This window comes from Liolophura sinensis, chromosome 6, assembly GCF_032854445.1.
Source record: "Liolophura sinensis isolate JHLJ2023 chromosome 6, CUHK_Ljap_v2, whole genome shotgun sequence".
NCBI lineage: Eukaryota > Metazoa > Mollusca > Polyplacophora > Chitonida > Chitonidae > Liolophura > Liolophura sinensis.
The window spans coordinates 80,094,536-80,111,896 of NC_088300.1; the positions used below are offsets into that span (position 1 = coordinate 80,094,536).

The window sequence follows — 17,361 nt, forward strand, 5'->3', positions numbered from 1 at the left end:
TTATGGTTGACAGCTGTTGTTACTCAAATACAATACAACTACCAGTGACAGTTATGGTTGACAGCTGTTGTTACTCAAATACAATACAACTACCAGTGACAGTTATGCTTGACAGCTGTTGTTACTCAAATACAATACAACTACCTGTGACAGTTATGCTTGACAGCTGTTGTTACTCAAATACAATACAACTACCAGTGACAGTTATGGTTGACAGCTGCTGTTACTCAAATACAATGCAGCTACCAGTGACAGTTATGGTTGACAGCTGCTGTTACTCAAATACAATGCAGCTACCAGTGACAGTTATGGTTGACAGCTGTTGTTACTGAAATACAATACATCTACCAGTGACAGTTATGGTGGGAGGATGCTATAATTTTAGTAGGTTGATCCATTCACATTTTTATCAGGGGTTGAACACTTCTGGTTTTATGTATTATTTTGCAACAGGTCTGGGTGACAAATTGTGTCACACACAAGGTTCTTTTAGACATTTTGTTTATTTTCTGCTGGTCTGTTTTTGACAGAATCAAATATTGAAATATTTTCATTTCTTGCTTATTTTTCAACAAAATGTTTTAAATTTTGGACGCTTCTGGCTAAATATGTAAAGTAAGAAACAGTCAAATGAATTTGTGATTTGTTTTCTGGCTTAATGATGTTAGTATGTATATGGATGTATGCTTGGTGTTTAATATCATACTTAACAATTTTCCAGTCATATGAGGACGACTTTTCCAGTCAACTGAGAAAATCTGGTTTTAGAGGTTTGGTTGTAAAAATGTCGTACACGTACATGTGTTTGACCCATTTGTCCATCCCATGATTAATACTGTCTGCCTTATAACATGAAAGAGGCTACCATCTACTTCTGGCAGACGGGCTGACCCTTGGCACCAGCTGGACATGGTTAAGCTCTAAAGATGCAAGCAAGGTCTGGCTGTCACAGGGTAAGCAGGGCCTGCCTCTCCAAGCTGTCCCTGTCCCAGCTGTGTATGCACCGCTCGGCTGTTCCGGATGTGTAAGCAGCGCCTGGCTGACCCAGTGTAAGCAGGGCCTGCCTCTCCAAGGGATGTAAACTGGGCCTGGCTGTCCATGTCCCAGCTGTGTACGCATGGCTTGGCTGTTTCAGATGTGTAAGCAAAGTCTGGCTGACCCAGTGTAAGCAGGGCCTGGCTCTCCAAGGGATGTAAACTGGGCCTGGCTGTCCCTGTCCCAGCTGTGTACGCATGGCTTGGCTGTTTCAGATGTGTGAGCAAAGTCTGGCTGACCCACTGTAAGCAGGGCCTGCCTCTCCAAGGGATGTAAACTGGGCCTGGCTGTCCCTGTCCCAGCTGTGTACGCACGGCTTGGCTGTTCCAGATGTGTAAGCAGCGCCTGGCTGACCCAATGTAAGCAGGGCCTGCCTCTCCAAGGGATGTAAACTGGGCCTGGCTGTCCCTGTCCCAGCTGTGTATGCACAGCTCGGCTGTTCCAGATATGTGAGCAGTGCCTGGCTGACCCAGTGTAAGCAGGGCCTGCCTCTCCAAGGGATGTAAACTGGGCCTGGCTGTCCTTGTCCCAGCTGTGTACGCACGGCTTGGCTGTTCCAGATGTGTAAGCAGCGCCTGGCTGCCCCTTTGTAAGCAGGGCCTGCCTCTCCAAGGGATGTAAACTGGGCCTGGCTGTCCATGTCCCAGCTGTGTACGTACGGCTCGGCTGTTCCAGATGTGTAAGCAAGGTCTGGCTGTCACAGGGTCAGCAGGGCCTGCCTCTCCAAGGGATGTAAACTGGGCCTGGCTGTCCCTGTCCCAGCTGTGTACGCACGGCTCGGCTGTTCCAGATGTGTAAGCAGCGCCTGGCTGACCCAATGTAAGCAGGGCCTGCCTCTCCAAGGGATGTAAAATGGGCCAGGCTGTCCGTGTCCCAGCTGTGTACGCACAGCTCGGCTGTTCCAGATATGTAAGCAGCGCCTGGCTGACCCAGTGTAAGCAGGGCCTGCCTCTCCAAGGGATGTAAACTGGGCCTGGCTGTCCCTGTCCCAGCTGTGTACGCACGGCTTGGCTGTTCCAGATGTGTAAGCAGCGCCTGGCTGACCCAATGTAAGCAGGGCCTGCCTCTCCAAGGGATGTAAACTGGGCCTGGCTGTCCATGTCCCAGCTGTGTATGTACGGCTCGGCTGTTCCAGATGTGTAAGCAAGGTCTGGCTGTCACAGGGTCAGCAGAGCCTGCCTCTCCAAGGGATGTAAACTGGGCCTGGCTGTCCCTGTCCCAGCTGTGTACGCACGGCTCGGCTGTTCCAGATGTGTAAGCAGGGCCTGCCTCTCCAAGGGATGTAAACTGGGCCTGGCTGTCCCTGTCCCAGCTGTGTATTCAAGGCTCGGCTGTTCCAGATGTGTAAGCAGGGCCTGGCTGACCCAGTGTAAGCAGGGCCTGCCTCTCCAAGGGATGTAAACTGGACCTGGCTGTCCCTGTCCCAGCTGTGTACGCACGGCTTGGCTGTTCCAGATGTGTAAGCAGCGCCAGGCTGACCCAATGTAAGCAGGGCCTGCCTCTTCAAGGGATGTAAACTGGGCCTGGTTGTCCCTGTCCCAGCTGTGTACGCACAGCTCAGCTGTTCCAGATGTGTAAGCAGGGCCTGGCTGACCCAATGTAAGCAGGGCCTGGCTGTCCCAGCTGTGTAAGCAGGGCCTGATTGACCCAGTGTAAGCGGGGCATGGCTGACCTAGATGTGTAAGCAGGCCCAGGCTGTCTCAGGGTCATAAGCAGGGCCTGGCTGTTCCAGGGATGTAAGTTGGTACCTGGCAGTACCAGGGATATAAGCTGTTTCTGGCTCTCCTAGGGATATATAAGTAGGCCTGGTTGCCTACTTACAGCCGGGTCTGGCTGTCCTAGGTTTTTAAGCATGACCTGGCTGTCCCAGGGATGTAGGCTGTTTGTGGCTGTACCAGGGATGTAAGCTGGTGCCTGGCTGTACCAGGGATGTAAGTAGAGCCTAGTTGTACCAGGGATGTAAGCTGGTACATAGTTATGACATGGGCTTGTCTATCCCAGCTCACAGTGTAAAGATTAAGTGGCCACATACATGAGCCATAGTTATGACATGGGCTTATCTATCCCAGCCCACAGTGTAAAGATTAAGTGGCTAGCTACATGAGCCATAGTGATGACATGGGCTTATCTATCCCAGCCCACAGGGTAAAGATTAAGTGGCCACATACATGAGCCATAGTTATGACATGGGCTTATCTATCCCAGCCCACAGGATAAAGATTAAGTGGCCACATACATGAGCCATAGTTATGACATGGGCTTATCTATCCCAGCCCACAGGGTAAAGATTAAGTAGCCATAGTTATGACATGGGCTTATCTATCCCAGCCCACAGGATAAAGATTAAGTAGCTAGCTACATGAACCATAGTTATGACATGGGCTTATCTATCCCAGCCCACAGGATAAAGATTAAGTAGCCATAGTTATGACATGGGCTTATCTATCCCAGCCCACAGGGTAAAGATTAAGTGGCTAGCTACATGAACCATAGTTATTACATGGGCTTGTCTATCCCAGCCCACAGGATAAAGATTAAGTAGCTAGCTACATGAGCCATAGTTATGACATGGGCTTGTCTATCCCAGCGCACAGGATAAAGATTGTGGCCACATACATGAGCCATAGTTATGACATGGGCTTATCTATCCCAGCCCACAGTGTAAAGATTAAGTGGCCACATACTTGAGCCATAGTTATGACATAAGCTTATCTATCCCAGCCCACAGGGTAAAGATTAAGTGGCTAGATACATGAGCCATAGTTATGACATGGACTTGTCTATCCCAGCCCACAGGATAAAGATTAAGTGGCTAGCTACATGAGCCATAGTGATGACATGGGCTTATCTATCCCAGCCCACAGGGTAAAGATTAAGTGGCTAGCTACATGAGCCATAGTTATGACATGGGCTTGTCTATCCCAGCCCACTGTGTAAAGATTAAGTGGCCACATACATGGGCCATAGTTATGACATGGGCTTATCTATCCTAGCCCACAGTGTAAAGATTAAGTGGCCACATACATGAGCCATAGTTATGACATGGGCTTGTCTATCCCAGCCCACAGGATAAAGATTAAGTGGCCACATACATGAGCCATAGTTATGACATGGGCTTGTCTATCCCAGCCCACAGGGTAAAGATTAAGTGGCTAGCTACATGAACCATAGTTATGACATGGGCTTGTCTATCCCAGTCCACAGTGTAAAGATTAAGTGGCTAGCTACATGAGCCATAGTTATGACGTGGGCTTGTCTATCCCAGCCCACAGGGTAAAGATTAAGTGGCTAGCTACATGAGCCCATAGTTATGACATGGGTTTGTATATCCCAGCCCCACAGGATAAAGATTAAGTGGCTCACCTAGGCTTCGGGAACTCCTGGCTTCTTATAGACAGTTGGTAAACACATCATGATCATTTCCTGTCAGCAGTTACAGCAACTTATATATTTGTTATGAACTTTTATCTCCCTGTGTGCAAATTTCATTCACAATTGCCTCTCTCACTCTGCCCTTTCTCACTCTCTCTTCTCCCACTCTCCCCTCTCCCACTCTCTCCCCTCTCTCACTCTCCCCTCTCTTACTCTCGCCGCTCTCGTGGTATCTGACTTTCCCAAACGAGGTGGTGATGCCGCAGCTCATAATACGCATGTAGTTCACTGTCGGGTATATGTGTTCGAGAAAGTGAGCTGAGCTAGCATGGGGAGCTCTGTACACCACATCTTTCCAGGCACAGACCTCCTGCCTGAAGTAAAGCCTCAGGTTACTGTATAAGTGTCTGAGCTAGCATGGGGAGCACCATACACTACATCTTTCCAGGTACAGACCTCCTGTCTGAAGTAAAGCCTCAGGTTGCTGTATATGTGCCTGAGCTAGCATGGGGAGCACCATACACTACATCTTTCCAGGTACAGACCTCCTGTCTGAAGTAAAGCCTCAGGTTGCTGTATATGTGCCTGAGCTAGCATGGGGAGCACCATACACTACATCTTTCCAGGTACAGACCTCCTGTCTGAAGTAAAGCCTCAGGTTGCTGTATAAGTGCCTGAGCTAGCATGGGGAGCACCATACACCATATCTTTGCAGGTACAGACCTCCTGTTCTGAAGTAAAGCCTCAGGTTGCTGTATAAGTGCCTGAGCTAACATGGGGAGCACCATACACTACATCTTTCCAGTACAGACCTCCTGTCTGAAGTAAAGCCTCAGGCTACTGTATATGTGCCTGAGCTAGCATGGGGAGCACCATACACTACATCTTTCCAGGTACAGACCTCCTGTCTGAAGTAAAGCCTCAGGTTGCTGTATAAGTGGCTGAGCTAGCATGTGGAGCACCATACACTACATCTTTCCAGGTACAGACCTCCTGCCTGAAGTAAAGCCTCAGGTTGCTGTATAAGTGGCTGAGCTAGCAAGGGGAGCGCCATACACTACATCTTTGCAGGTACAGACCTCCTGTCTGAAGTAAAGCCTCAGGTTGCTGTATAAGTGGCTGAGCTAACATGGGGAGCACCATACACCACATCTTTCCAGGTACAGACCTCCTGTCTGAAGTAATGCCTCAGGTTGCTGTATATGTGCCTGAGCTAGCAAGGGGAGCACCATGCACTACATCTTTCCAGGTACAGACCTCTTGTCTGAAGTAAAGCCTCAGGTTGCTGTATATGCGCCTGAGCATGGGGAGCACCATACACTACATCTTTCCAGGTACAGACCTCCTATCTGAAGTACAGCCTCAGGTTGCTGTATAAGTGGCTGAGCTAACATGGGGAGCACCATACACTACATCTTTCCAGGTACAGACCTCCTGTCTGAAGTAAAGCCTCAGGTTGCTGTATAAGTGGCTGAGCTAGCATGGGGAGCACCATACACTACATCTTTCCAGGTACAGACCTCCTGTCTGAAGTAAAGCCTCAGGTTGCTGTATATGTGCCTGAGCATGGGAAGCACCGTGCACCACATCTTTCCAGGTACAGGTGAAAAATGTAATATTTATATAAGTTCCCATTCATTTAGTAGTAAAACAAGTACATTGCAACCAAAACAGAAAATGTGTCCCCAAGAATGCCAGTACGAAGTTTAGCACAAATAAAAAAATCTTTATCAAAACACTAATTTTATAGCAAGGTGCAAAATCTAGGCCAAGGCAAAATGTCTTGATGAAGGAAAAAAGCTTTAATCAAAACTGACATTTCTTTTAAAATTAATAATTTAATTCCAGAATAAATATGTCATGTCTTGTGTGACAGGACCCAAAAACCCATCCAAAACAAGTTCAAGTTTTTTGCCACATCTAATGATGGTCCAAAGTGTTACAGAGTACATTAAGGACATATATAAGAAAAGTAACCTCTAGAAAGGCCAACCGCTAACAAAATGACGCCATTTATATGGTGATCACTAGAAAATGAACTTTTCAGTGTGCTTGTATTAAGCAAACCTTCAAATTGAGCCCACTCCATGTACATTGGTCTACAGAGAGCAATAAATCATTACGTAATTACAAGACAATGAAAATGATTGTTTCAATTTTTGGAAATTTTGATTCTTCACAGTGTAATCTTTTAACATGCTTGCCTGTTGAAGCAAGCTTTAAGCTATAGGACTGACATTAATTTAGTTACACATGCTTTAATGCCAACTCAGGAGTTGAGAGTAATTCTATTTCAGATTGACCTGGACTACTGACCGACGGCCACCTCAAAGTGTGATGGCCACCTCAAAGTCAAACAGCCACCTCAAAGTCCGACAGCCACCTCAAAGTCTGACAGCCACCTCAAAGTCAGACAACCACCTCAAAGTCCTCAAAGCCTGACAGCCATCCCAAAGTCTGACAGCCACCTCAAAGTCCTCAAAGTCTGACAGCCACCCCAAAGTCTGACAGCCACCTCAAAGTCAGACGGTCACAAGGCAGACGGCCACCTCAAAGGCATACGGCCACCTCGAAGTCAGACGGCCACCTCAAAGTCCGACGGCCACCTCAAAGTCAGACGGCCACCTCAAAGTCAGACAACCACCTCAAAGTCAGACAACCACCTCAAAGTCTGACAGCCACCCCAAAGTCTGACAGCCACCTCAAAGTCCTCAAAGTCTGACAGCCACCCCAAAGTCTGACAGCCACCTCAAAGTCAGACAACCACCCCAAAGTCAGACAACCACCTCAAAGTCCTCAAAGTCTGACAGCCACCCCAAAGTCTGACAGCCACCTCAAAGTCCTCAAAGTCTGACAGCCACCCCAAAGTCTGACAGCCACCTCAAAGTCTGACAGCCACCTCAAAGTCTGACGGCCACCTCAAAGTCAGACGGCCACCTCAAAGTCCGACAGCCATCTCAAAGTCCGACAGCCACCTCAAAGTCTGACGGCCACCTCAAAGTCCGACGGCCACCTCAAAGGCATACGGCCACCTCGAAGTCAGACGGCCACCTCAAAGTCAGACGGCCACCTCAAAGTCCGACAGCCACCTCAAAGTCCGACAGCCACCTCAAAGGCAGATGGCCACCTCAAAGGCATACGGCCACCTCAAAGTGGCAACATTAGGTTATGCAAATCATCAGAAGGTCACGTGTCCTGGATATAATCACGTGCTTTCTTGGATGAGATTTAGTGTTCTAACACGTAATATATCTTTTGGATGAAGTTTCATTTTGATCTTATATTTTTTCTCTTGGGGTAACATCTGTGCCTTTGTGAGAAATGCTTTCATGTGTTGAAAAATGTTTACAAGATATTTATTCAAGCATATTCTGAAGGCATTATTCTCTGTTAACTTATAAGATTATACTTTTGTGATGCCCTGAAATTGGTCAATCCCACCAAAGTAGTTTTGTTCCTAAAATGTGCAAAATGGTTGAGGAATTAAAGTACGGTAGGTACTATATCTTCTTTTGAATTTTTTCTGTTTTGGCATTCCATATCCTGGTAGTAATGGTCTCAAATCTACTGAAGATCAGAATATGAAGGGTTGGCAAGATCTGATTACTTTCAAGCCCTTACTTTGTGGCTTGTGTGACCTGTGTATTTTACTCTGTGAATTCAGCCAGTAGAGGTACATGTGTGTTGTGACTACCTCTGGTGTTTGGTACAGAATATACAGTTACCATGATACGGGTGAAATGTTGTTGGTGTGGCGTAAAGCCATAATCACAAGGCTGATAACTTCTGTCTCAAGGTGAAAACGATACGTTTTAAACTATCAAAGCTTGTCGGACGTGCCCAAGATTAACTTACATAATTGTGGGTTGGGCTCAGAGATACAGCAGTTGCATGCTTGTTCACTTTCAGTCAAGCTCTTAACTGGCTAATATTGGAACAAACATTGGAACTCTTCAGAGGAAAGACTTAACACAATATGTTCTATGCCAGTATTTCATGTCCTGTTTTGGTAGAAAAAAAAGTTGAAAGAATGAGGACTGGACATTGCATATAAAGCAGAGGGTTATACAGTACATCGCATTGACTCCACGATCCAATGGAAGCAGGATGCCACCAAGTAAAAATAATTTTTTTTGTAGGTGTTCTGCAGCAAGTGGCTGGCCTGACATGCACTTGAGGGTGACCATAGAGGCTGTTGGGTGGCTGTGATAAGGCATGGCAGCTCTACATGTATGTACACAGGAGGCAAGCTCTCTGACTCAGGCAGTCACACGAATCCTCTAAACTTCTAACATCTCCTCACAGACAGTGGCAGTGCTCAAGACTGAGGCATCTGGTGCTTAGGTAAGGAGTTTCTGTTGATTATGTAAAAGATATAGTAGAAGTTATTACTATGAAATATTTTATGTAATGGTGAAGCAGCTCATTTGTATCATGTATTATTGCTGCTTTTGTATGTTGAATATTTAAGACGTGGAAACTTTTATTTTAGGTTATTTTTGGTGAGACTTGGCTTTTTTCCAAGTTTATCGGTTGTTTTCAGCCCTATTGTTACCTCAGAATGTTCAACCATTCAATCAGACACACAGGGTTCTGGTAAGAGTGTGCCAGTCATTCACATTGCATGCCTCCCTCTGGTCCTAGAAATTCTTCATTTCTTGAAAGTTTTCATAGTTTATTTATTTATTTAGAGATATCATTGAAAGTATTTGATTTTTTTTATATCAGATAGTATACTTGAATATTTTCAGAATGGACTGATGAATAGTTTTACAAAATATTATCCAGTAATCTTCTCAAGGAGGTACAGTGAGATTGGTGCCTAGAAGTGGTGGAAAACATAAAACATGACGCTCTTGAAAATCCTTGCAAAAGATTTTCTTTTATCCGCACCCTGGATGTTTGAACAGACTCCATGATGCCTGACGAACATCAGGTGTTTGGTACAGACTCCATAATGCCTGATGAACATCGGGTGTTTGGTATAGACTCCATGAAGCCCGACGGACATTGGGTGTTTGGTACAGAAGCCATGATGCCTGACAGACATTGGGTGTTTTGTAAAGGCTTCATGATGCCCGATTGACATTGGGTGTTTGGTACAGATCCCATCATGGTTAATAGACATTGGGTGTTTGGTGCAGACTACATGATTCCTGACTGACATTGGGTGTTTGGTACAGACTCCCTGACTGCCTGAGAGACACTAGGATTTTGGTACAGGCTACATGATTCCTGACACACAATGAGGGTTTGATACAGACACTAAGAAGCCTGACAGACATTGAGGGTTTGGTACAGACATTATGATGCCTCACAGACATTGGGTGTTTGGTACAGAAGCCATGATGCCCGACAGACATTGGGTGTTTTGTAAAGGCTCCATGATGCCCGATGGATATTGGGTGTTTGGTACAGAAGCCATGATGCCTGACAGACATTGGGTGTTTTGTAAAGGCTTCATGATGCCCGATGAACATTGGGTGTTTGGTACAGATCCCATCATGGCTAATAGACATTGGGTGTTTGGTGCAGACTACATGATTCCTGACTGACATTGGGTGTTTGGTACAGACTCCCTGACTGCCTGAGAGACACTAGGATTTTGGTACAGGCTACATGATTCCTGACACACAATGAGGGTTTGATACAGACACTGAGAAGCCTGACAGACATTGAGGGTTTGGTACAGACATTATGATGCCTCACAGACATCGAGGGTTTGGTATAGACACTAAGAAGCCTGACAGATATTGAGGGTTTGGTACAGACACTACGATGCCTCAGAGACATCGAGATTTTGGTACAGACTCTAAGATGCCTGACGGACATTGAGTATTTGGTACAGATTCTATGATGCCTGATAAACATTGATGGTTTGGTACAGACTCTATGATGCCTGACAGGCATTGGGTCACAGACTCCATGTTACCTGAATGACATTGAGTATTGGGTACAGACTCCATGGTGCCTGACAGACATTGAGGGTTTGGTACAGACTCCATGGTGCCTGACAGACATTGAGTATTGGGTACAGACTCCATGGTGCCTGACAGACATTGAGGGTTTGGTACAGACTCCATGGTACCTGACAGACATTGAGTATTGGGTACAGGCTCCATGTTACCTGACAGACATTGGGTCACAGACTCCATGGTACCCGACAGACATTGAGGGTTTGGTACAGACTCCATGGTGCCTGACAGACATTGAGTATTTGGTACAGACTCCATGGTGCCTGACAGACATTGAGTATTTGGTACAGACTCCATGTTACATGACAGACATTGGGTCACAGACTCCATGTTACGTGACAGGCATTGGGTCACAGACTCCATGTTACCTGACAGACATTGGGTACCAGACTCCATGTTACCTGACAGACATTGGGTACAGACTCCATGTTACCTGACAGACATTGGGTCACAGACTCCATGTTACCTGACAGACATTGGGTCACAGATTCCATGTTACGTGACAGACATTGGGTACAGACTCCATGTTACCTGATAGACATTGGGTACAGACTCCATGGTACCTGACAGACATTGAGTATTGGGTACAGACTCCATGGTGCCTGACAGACATTGGGTCACAGACTCCATGGTGCCTGACAGATGTTGAGTATTTGGTACAGGCTCCATGGTGCCTGACAGACATTGAGTATTGGGTACAGACTCCATGTTACCTGACAGACATTGAGTATTGGGTACAGACTCCATGTTACCTGACAGACATTGAGTATTGGGTACAGGCTCCATGTTACCTGACAGACATTGAGTATTGGGCACAGGCTCCATGTTACCTGACAGACATTGAGTATTGGGTACAGGCTCCATGGTGCCTGACAGACATTGAGTATTGGGTACAGACTCCATGGTGCCTGACAGACATTGAGTATTGGGTACAGACTCCATGGTGCCTGACAGACATTGAGTATTGGATACAGACTCCATGATGCCTGACAGACATTGGGAGTTTGTCTTTACCCATAATATGATTCCTCAACGAGTCAGTCACTGACATACACAAAATGTGTTAGTATCCTCTCTGCAATATGCCTTTTCAACGAATCTTTTACTCACGTTTTGAGTTTGAATGATGTTCATTTAATGAATGTTCAGCCTGTCATTCACAGCCATGGTTGTTTATCAGTTTTTATGGTGTGTTCAACCAGTAAGTACTGCTTTGGTTGCTTAATGGCTAGAGCCTCTGCCTCCAAGTTGGGAGTCCCGAGATCAAACCCGAGTTGGGTCATACCAGTGGCTTTAAAAATGGCATTTAATTGTTGCTTCTTCACTTAGCGCTCAGCATTGAGAGTCTAGATCAAAGAAACAGGGTTGGTTGGCCCCTGTATAATGTGACTGGGTGAGGTGGTATGTGTGGTGTTTTTGGCACGATACTTCAGTGACGGCAGCACTTTGGCAGCATGGACTCTCCCTGCAACAAGAAGACACAGTATATGTACACGCACCTAATGACTTCTTGTCTGACATACATACGATATAAAACCCCAAACATCCCCCAAGATGTTCCTGCATGATTTGACTTCACCCAGTCAGTGTCTGTAAGTTCTCCATTTCTTGATCCATCAAACAGTCGGTCACAGGTATGGGATGTTTGGGAGTTCTACATGGTGTTGATCAATCAACCAGTCAGTTACAGGAATGGGATGTTTGGGAGTTCTACATGGTGTTGATCAATCAACCAGTCAGTCACAGGTATGGGATGTTTGGGAGTTCTACATGGTGTTGATCAATCAACCAGTCAGTTACAGGAATGGGATGTCTGTAAGTTCTCCATGGCTTGATCCATCAACCAGTCAGTTACAGGAATGGGATGTTTGGGAGTTCTACATGGTTTGATCCATCAACCGGTCAGTTACAGGAATGGGATGTTTGGGAGTTCTACATGGTGTTGATCAATCAACCAGTCAGTCACAGGTATGGGATGTTTGGGAGTTCTACATGGTGTTGATCAATCAACCAGTCAGTTACAGGAATGGGATGTCTGTAAGTTCTCCATGGCTTGATCCATCAACCAGTCAGTTACAGGAATGGGATGTCTGTAAGTTCTCCATGGCTTGATCCATCAACCAGTCAGTTACAGGAATGGGATGTCTGTAAGTTCTCCATGGCTTGATCCATCAACCAGTCAGTTACAGGAATGGGATGTTTGGGAGTTCTACATGGTTTGATCCATCAACCGGTCAGTTACAGGAATGGGATGTTTGTAAGTTCTCCATGGTTTGATCCATCAAACAGTCAGTCACAGGTATGGGATGTGGTAAGCTCTCCATGGTTTGATCAATCAACCAATCAATCATAGTTTATGGGATGTTTGTAAGATTGATCATATAGTGACCTGAAGACAGTACATACATGTAGCTGTTTGCAGATGTGGGTGCTCATGCAGTCACTTATGGATATTGAGTCTTGAAAACTAAGCTGTCTCCATTTGTTAGCTGGGAGACCAGCCTGGCAGTTATCATTGGAAGGCATCTGCTGGAGTGGGAGAGTTTTTTAGGTGCCATTTACCCAGTCAGTCAGTTGTAACTGTAGTGAGATCATCTGAGTTTGTTAGCTTATAGGGAGAGGTCAAAGGCTATTCTGATGTTGTCAGACTTGTGTTAACGGCTATAAACAGTGGTGCATGTATCCTTACACGTCTACATAACAGATGAATATGTCCCTCGTTGAAAAATGGTGCGAAAATGTGAAATCTTTGTGAAATTTGTACACCATATATTTATTAAATTGATGCGGCTTTGTTAAAACAGTTAGTAACATGAAACTGTTGCTCGTGTTGATAAATTTCTTCAAGTAAACATATCACAAGTCTGTTTTATATACATATTGTAGGCCAGTAAATGTAAAACATTGTTCTTAATCCTGGTTACTGAAGTGTTTGGTTTTTCAGGGTTCTTTTATAAATATTGTTTACATTATTATAGTGGTGTCAGCTGTACCATACTGGGGTGGCTTCATTGATGGTTGTAGGGTGTGTTGTAATGCATGGACGTAGGGGTGGGCATCATGCAGGGTGGGGCAATGCATGTGTGCAGGTGGGGCGTAGTGCATGTACGCAGGTGGGTTGTAGTGCATGTACGCAGGTGGGGCATAGTCCATGTATGTAGGTTGGGGCGTAGTGCATGTATGCGGGTGGGGCGTACATGTATGCAGGGGGGCATAGTGCATGTATGCAGGTGGGGCATGGTGCATGTATGCAGGACGGGGCATAGTGCATGTATGCAGGGTGGGGCATAGTGTATGTACGCAGGTGGGGCATAATGCATGTAAGCAGGGTGGGGCATAGTGTATGTATGCAGGGTGGGGCATAGTGCATGTATGCAGGTGGGGCAAAGTGCATGTATGCAGGGTGGGGCGTAGTGCATGTATGCAGGGTGGGGCTTAGTGAATGTATGCAGGGTGGGGCGTAGTGCATAGATGTAGGGGTGAGTACATGGATGTAGAAGGATTTGGGGGAAGGCGGGGCAGGGACCTCATTCATGTATGTCTAGTGCCCTTGGCAGTCCAGCATTAGACAGCACTGCAAGGAGATGATATGACTAAAATATAGTTGATCCCCATGTATTCAAGCAAGCATAAATTTGATTGCTATTACATTTGCGATCTGAATTATTTTTGAGCATGATTTTGAAGATAAATCATTGAAGTAAATAAATATATTAACATATTGCTAACTGTCACTATTCTTATGGCCTATCAGTACTGAAAGTGCCTGTATGCCTGCTATTATGAATGAACACATTTCACATTTGTGTTCATGGTGAAGTGTGAGATAAGAAGTTAAGGACAGAGTAGGACACAGTAGTCCGCAGGGAGATGCTGATTTTATAATGGCTGGAGGGTTGTTCTGCATGGTTTTGAGCATGAATAGTGGGGATATTGGACTGAGACCTTATAACACAATGGAGTGGTAGGTCAGGCTCTCACATCATTTGTTCTTTCAGAGTAGTGTCATTTCTAATGAACATCCATATATATATATATATATATATATATATATATATATACATATATATATACATGTGAACCATTCTGAAGCTTGAAATGCTCCCTTATGACATAAAGCACGTGATCTGACTATAGTAGAGTTTATGAAGTTCCCCTGTGACATGGTGCTCGTGAAGCTCTGTTGTGCTGCCTTCTGACTTGAAGATTGTGCAGCTCCCTTGTGACTTAGAGCTTATGAAGCTCCTTTGTGACTTAGAGCGTGTGAAGCTCCCTTGTGACTTAGAGCTTGTGAAGCTCCCTTGTGACTTAGAGCTTGTGAAGCTCCCTTTTGATTTAGAGCTAGTGATGCTCCTTTGTGACTTAGAGCTTGTGAAGCTCCCTTGTGACTTAGAGCTTGTGAAGCTCCATTGTGACTTAGAGCTTGTGAAGCTCCCTTTTGATCTAGAGCTAGTGATGCTCCCTTGTGATTTAGAGCTTGTAAATATTTCAATGGTACGATGGTGGCAAGCATCACGGTGGAGAAACCCGGCAAAGCCTGGGAAAAAAACCATGACCATCTACAGGTTGCTGGCAGGCCTTTCCATGTAGCCAGAGAAGCCAGCATGAGCTGGACTTGTACTCACAGTGACTGCATTGGTGAAAGGCTTCTAGGTCACTGCACCACAGAGCGCCTCCCACCACCCGTCCCCCACCATAAGTAAAAATGCTCCAAAGTGAATTATTTAGAATCTGTCATGTTATTGTTTTCTTCTTAATCTTTACATTGTAATTATGTGGACATTGACAGTAAGGAAAACATTTAGAATTAATATTGTAGCTGATTTTTGTGTATAGTCATTTTGAAAACTATGAACCTGATTAACACACCTATACATATAGGTCAGTTTATCGCTGTGTTGTTTAGGACACTGTCAGTCTTGTTACTGTGACCACATGAAGCCATTGGGATGGACGTGGAAGAAGCATAAGAAAACAACCTGTTGTTTCTGGCACATGGCAGTAAATAACTCCTCTTAATGAGTGAGTTGCTATGATTGTTGTTTCATCTAAAGAATCAGCTAATTATGGTTTGTGTGAAAATAGAATGGAATTAGTGGAGTTTGTACTCGTCCTTGGTGAGGAGAACGTCAGTTGTGCATTGGGAGACACCAGCTGTGTTGTCAGAGGAATGTTGTACAGCTATGACCAGCTCTGTTGTTGGATTAATGCTACATGTACATTAGGAAGATGGTGAGAGTAAGCTAGCTGACAGCCAGCCAGGATGGACAGTAGAATACATGAGTACACTGTGTGAGGTACAGATGCTCTGCGGAGCAAAACTTGTGCGGTAGTGACAGACTTCCTGTATGGCAGGACAGTGCTTCCCAGTGAATGTCGTAAACTGTGGTCCCCATGACAACTTCATTGGGGAGTTAATAAGGAGATGACCAGTGTGTAGTACTGAACAGGTAATGGCCACCTGTAAACTGGACACTGGTCAGTCTGACCCACTGACAAATCCAGCGAACCCTTACATGGTTTATCAACTGTGCACTGGGGCCTGCTGGTGCACAGAAAGGAGGTGTAAGACTTACTAAGGTAAAGCCTGGCATTTGTCCAAATTGTTCACTTTAAACTAATTGTATTTGGTGGGCTTACAAACAAGTGCTGCAGGTATACATGTGTTGTACATATACATGTACATCTGAGCCAGGAGCAAAGGTTTGTGTTATACATGTGTGGAAAATGTGCTCTGGTATTTGTGTGTTAAACTTCATACATGCTGGAGGTAAGAATTTTTATCAGGTTGTATTTGCTCTGTGCTATGTAATGCCCAGTGTATCTGCCCATAGACAAACTTGAGTGACTTGAGTATGTGTAATTTACAAAGTTCTGCATCTTCTTTGTCCTTTGTTTTCATTTAAAATTGATAGGAAGCTGTCAGAAAGGTGAAAAAATATGCATGCATTCTCACAAAGTGAACTTCGTAACTGATTGTGCTTTTACTATGATAGAATTTTCCACCGTTTGGTAATCAGGGTGAAGAAAGAGAACTTTTGCAGGCTTAAGAGACTTTTTGCAGGTTCACTGTGGATGGAGAAGTGTGTCAATTATTAAGCTCTGATGATTTTGACCTTTAAATAGCTGACATTGTTGAAAATGACAGTGGAGCAAACCGGTGTGAAAAAAAACAAACAGCATTTGTTTCCTTTTTGCAACATATTTCCTGATGTCAAGTCAGTCAGGTACGAGGTTCAACAACCATAAGCTTATTACAAAGGAGATGTACAAGGTCATTGCAGAGGAAAAGTCATGATAAGGTTTTAATAGCATGTTTTTGAGCTCGACTTTTGGTAATGTTATATACATGTAATATGTGAAGATGGAGTCACATCAGCAGTCAGATTACATGTATGTTATTGAGTGCATGTACACTTCATGCACAGTACTATATGACTGGATGTGACATCAATTATTTCTGCATTTCGCCCATATTTTCTGCTTTGGAATAATTGAGATTTTTAATATTAAGAATTCATGAGCGAAAATGTATATATCCAGAGCTATATCAGATGCATGTTTAGATCAGAGAAAATTGAAGAAAATATATTGCTTCCACCAGAAATATTTTAAGTGACATATTGCCTCAGTCACTTATAGCTGCAGTCCCATATAGCTTATGAGGTGTTGCAATATGCTGTGGAACAGTGCAAGGTCAAAACATATGGCAGGTCACAACAAAGTAACAGTAGTGTGTTCTCATGAGGAGTGCACTCCTCATCACATTTACTGCCTCTGAATTTGCATGAATTCTGTAAATTTAACATTCATTATTCTTATTTATACATCAGAGAAAGACTTAAGACAAAACAGATAAACCATTTCAAGGTCACGGTATTAGAGTAGATGTCTTGGATTTTGCTTGCAACTTTCATCACCTTCAAATCCATCCAAGCTGCTTACTCATTCATTTCAGACTACATTTATACATGTGTAA

The 17,361-nt window shown here is 44.7% G+C and overlaps 1 protein-coding gene across 1 annotated transcript in view; it reads left to right on the top strand.

Annotated features, from left to right (window-relative positions):
• Nucleotides 1-8,692: 8,692 nt before the first annotated feature.
• The window catches only part of LOC135468136 (soluble guanylate cyclase 88E-like), a 99,894-nt gene continuing 91,225 nt past the window's right edge, over nucleotides 8,693-17,361 (top strand). Inside the window, 1 exon segment of the mRNA XM_064746218.1 lies at nucleotides 8,693-8,751. The gene's annotated coding sequence lies outside the window, so the exon portion shown is untranslated.